Source organism: Procambarus clarkii, chromosome 2 (genome assembly GCF_040958095.1).
Source record: "Procambarus clarkii isolate CNS0578487 chromosome 2, FALCON_Pclarkii_2.0, whole genome shotgun sequence".
Classification (NCBI taxonomy): Eukaryota; Metazoa; Arthropoda; class Malacostraca; order Decapoda; family Cambaridae; genus Procambarus; species Procambarus clarkii.
The window spans coordinates 18,279,233-18,284,036 of NC_091151.1; the positions used below are offsets into that span (position 1 = coordinate 18,279,233).

At 43.0% G+C, this 4,804-nt stretch overlaps 1 non-coding gene across 1 annotated transcript; it reads right to left on the reverse strand.

Moving 5' to 3' along the window:
• Positions 1-4,663: 4,663 nt before the first annotated feature.
• LOC123762469 (U4 spliceosomal RNA) lies at positions 4,664-4,804 on the reverse strand. The gene has a single exon (XR_006773356.1). It is a non-coding gene; the product is annotated as a U4 spliceosomal RNA (small nuclear RNA).

Sequence of the window (4,804 nt, forward strand, 5' to 3'; positions counted from 1 at the left end):
TCTCCATATCAATTCCCAAACCACTATTTGCTAACAATTTAAACCCAAACAAACCCCTCCTTCCACAAGTTCCAACGAGTTGACAACAGCAACAACCCCAGCCCTGGATAAATGCACCCCATCCCGAGCATACATGTCATTCCTTCCATAGAAGTGTTCCCAGTTATCAATGAAGGATATTGCATTTGATTTGCAATATTTATCAAGTCGGCAATTGATACCAAGTACCCTCGACAACCATTCATTTCCAACTCCCTTTCTTGGAAGAGCGCCACACATGATCGAGATTCCTCCCCTTACTCCTAATTCTTTGGCTGTCTTAAAACCTGTGTATCAGTGTCTCACTCATAACTCGTCCAACATCATTTCCACCTGCACTGATACAAATAATGGATTTGTTTCCATTTCCAGCCATAATATAATTCATGTTGTTAACAATGTCACCAATCCCTACTCCCGGATGACAATCCCTTCTTAACCTGTTCCCCCTATCACTGGCACAAAAAGGTAACTTTGAGGGTTATACAACGCGAGCAGGGCGTATAATTCACCGACCAGCTAGGTTCCTTGATCAAGTGTTTTTTCCTTTCATCCCCTGGGAGGGGAAATTCTGTAGCGAGTAGATTATCCCAATAATATACTCGCTCCAAACTCATTAGCCTAATGAGAGAAGCAAAGCCCTTCTTAGTACTAGTTATGGAACTCAAACCTTTCCCTACTTCCAGTTAATATTCTTGTCAACCTTTGGAGAACGGTGAAGTGTTGCCCGAGCATATAAGCAGCAGAGTAGCGAATAATAACTGACGGGAGACGTCTCCCGTCATGCAGGATGCAGCTGCACCTCCACAGCTCTCCAGCATTGTGGGGTTTTTCTTTTTTGCTTTCACGACTGCAATGCGTACGTCGCCAATGTACATGTGGCAGACGCTTCACGAAGCTGTCGGAATTAGCAGAATAGAAAATACGAGAGCAACCATACAGGGCCTGGGAGCAAGGTCGAGTTAGAGTCCTTGAGGGTCTCTTCTCAGACTAGCCTCACCTGGTCCTGCTCCACGTTGATCGTTGGAATCTCCTCAATGATTTAACACTTTAAGGGACTCCTAGGGTCCTCATCACATTTTTAGTTTAGTGAATATAGGCAACTCGGTGTTGAAGACACTAGAGCTGAAGGCTTCAGTATTTGATTGGCAGTATTCAGAAGTGGTTCAACGGAAACACCGCATAAAGCTTAACAGTAGTTTATTTACTAACTTAACCACTAGTACACAGGGTGCTTGATTTACTTTAGATGGGCGTCAGCAAAGCTATGGTTGTATTAGCGAGACTCTTGACGTCTGGCTAATCGACTCGTATCCACTCGTGGAGAAACGCCTAACTTAACACAGTTGACAGCCAATCATTTACACGGCAACCTAACTGCCGGTGTGCAAAGGGATCACAAGAGTTCCAACCGGATACTCGGTAATGATGATATGCAATAAATCAACAACTACACTGTCAATGGGACAGGCAATAACATGCACAATAATATTATCACATAATAACTAAATGTGTGGTGTATGTGAAGCTCACATTCAACAGACGAGTGAAATGCCGTGATACCACACAGATAAACACGCATACACCGTCGATTCACCTATGACCTGTGACAGGTATGAGAAGGTGAGAACTGTGGTTGATCCCTCAGATCAACACAGACACAATAAAACAATGACAAGATCTTGTACTTACAGATAGGGTACCATTCCTTACTCACTCACTCAGGCACATTTATACAAGCACTCGTAGGTGGCCTGACAGCTGGTTTCGCTCGTAGACACGGAGGGTACTTGCAGTTCGGCGGGCTGTATGCTTAACAGACAGACACCCGCACACACACTGGCGCTGGCGATGAGTAAGGTGGTGACGTCACGTAGTAGTGAGGGCGGCGGCGGCTGGCGGCTCGAGGCACAGAGGTACAGAGGTACTAGCTACACGCTCTAGACCGAGTGCAGGCTGGCTACTGCAGGTTATATGGTACCATGCACTACACTGTATGCTGTGGTACAGGTACACTGTGGTAAAGTCACACACAGATTACTTAGGTGGCGGCACTGCCTTAGTTCACTCTTAAGTCACTCACAACGATCTTTGTCACCAGGGGTTACCTGATACCAGTCTGTTTCGCTCTGGAGATTTGTCACTTTAGGCTTCTGAATAATATATTCACACTCGTGATTCTGGGCGAGTGTGTCGTATATTCTTCAGATGCTGAGTTAACTTGACGGTGAGGAATAGACGGTGTTCAGTCTATTGGCCGGTAGACAGAACAGAACACGTCCTCTAGGTTTGGTATCCCTCACTTGAATGAGTTTTGCCTGAAGCTCAGGGTATCTTGTGTTTGGCACACACAAGGGGATTACAATTTGACCAATGGCATTGCAGCAAATGAGCGGGAACCAATCATAATGACCGTTCGATGAGCAGTAGCAGGAGTGACGTCATGAACACGTCATAGCTGTTATTGTCCATCGCGCCGGTTGACCCCAGAGGTCAGACGGTCTGGCGTCTACCCTCTGTCTCTCACGCGGGCACCAGCCATGTACTTACTGACCCTTTGGTGGCAAGTATGCTTAACTCCCTGTATCTACTTCCTGCCTAGACATACGGCGGCCTCCGTATTATAAAAGTGTTCCTGGTTAAGTGGGCATTCTGGAGATACCCAATATGCCAGGTCACTATCCAGGGTTAACAGAAATAGGACCCTGTGCACAAGATCGGTGCACTGTGCACTGCAATGAGCCATTCCAGTCAGCTGTGGGAGAATCTTGAGAGACACTCTCTCACAAGTATCATCTATTGATACTGGTAACAGCTCAAAAGGGCCATCACTTACGGGCTATTCATGCCCGTGCAACCTTTTGGGTGGCTTAATCTTCATCAATCAATCGAATAATGACTCAGCACCGCTCCTGTGCCAAGTCCACTACGGGCTCACCATAGCCCGTGCTACTTGCCCCGCTCCTGTGCCAGGTAAGTTACGGGCTCACCATAGCCTGTGCTACTTGGAACTTGTTCCGAGTAGCTGAATCTATAACAACAACAACAATAATAACTAGTTTACTTTCAAAGCTATTGCTTTGAGTTAATGGGCATTTATCTAGCCACTGAATACCTTAAGCCCAATGGTGGTGGAGTTATTTTCTGTGACTCTAAAAGTGCTCTGCAGTCCTTAAATAACCCATCACAATGTATGTCGGAAGTAGCTTGTAATATTAAATGGAATGTAATTTTTGCCAATGATAATAACTCCTGTATAAAATTTGTGTGGATCCCATCCCATGTTGGAGTAGGAAAACATGACTTTGTAGATCGATTGGCCAATGAGGCTTGAAGGAAAGAAAACATTGATTATGACTTTGGACTATCTATTGCAATTATTAGAAACATACAAATTAAAGAAATTAATTCAGATTTAGAAGATCTAAGAAATGCCCAGAGACCTGAAAGCTGCAGTATTAAAAGTTATGACAAGTTTTGTAATATTAGGTATTTATATGGTCAGCACAGTAACCAGACCAGCCAATGTGATGTAGTCATTGCGCGAATTCGCCTTGACTATAGACACATCTGGCACGTTAGTGAGGCTGTGCCGCTACCTGAATACTCAGATTGTAAACTCTGTGATAAACCTTTAATGTATTCACTAGAACACTATATTGTTGAATGAGAAACCGTAAAGGACTTTAGACCTGGCCTCTTGTACCACCAACTGTGTAACTATTTTATTGACTCAGGTGTTCTGAACGACATCCTAACAATTTAACCAAAATTTTCTTGTCCATTTTAAAGAATGAAGAACAATTTTTATTTATATTACTTCTAAGCTGCATCACTTATGAACCCATCCCTGCCCTTGTGTGCCAGTGCACGAGAGAAAGTTGTTTTCACATATCCATACATTAAAACATTGATTGTAACCATGATATATATGTACTTCCGCCTACAGTTTAGATCTATTGTCTTATGTTATGACCCTCTGTCCTGCGTGACAATGAATACCAGCATTATCCTCACTTCAAAAAGACTTAATCGAAATCCTCAGATTAGGCAAAATTGTAATAAATTTTGTCAATATAGATGTTAATAATAATACTCGCCTGGCGCTTCGCAACCGCTTTGGCCTTGGTTCGTATACTGGCTGGGAAGGATTGACTGGGTGCCAATCCTTAACTGTACCCTCTGTTCACCCACCAGAGAAAGAGTACCTGGTTGTTAAACGATTTGGCGGGTCATCTTTGGGGAAAAAATTAGGATTAAGGACTTTTCCGAAACGCTATGCTGCTAATGGCTTTACAAGTATATATAAATAAAAATTAGCTTTTTAGTATATATAAACAAAATAAAAAGTGTAATTTTGTTTTGATCCTGGTTATATTCTGGAGTTCCATGTAATTAGATCCAAGTACTGACAAGTTAACACGTGTCTGATATAATTATATGGTTTTAGGTTAAGTTAAATTGTCCCTTAGGGAATCGTAGACATTACCACAAGTATGCTGTAAGTGAATCTCGTCTCCTGCCTATGTGGAGTCAGCGAGGTATCGTAAGATGTATAATGTAATATAACATAAATCTTAATTATTAAATTTTCTATAAGTGAGACAACTGTATCATATTGAAGCCCTTGAACGGGCTAACAAAAATTGCCGTAGCCGACGCTTTTACACGCCGACCCAGCGGGGTATTGGTTAAAGTTTTCAACTAGCAATAATCGCACCTCGGATGTACCTCATTGGTTACGATACTGCCACTGCGCAAAGCT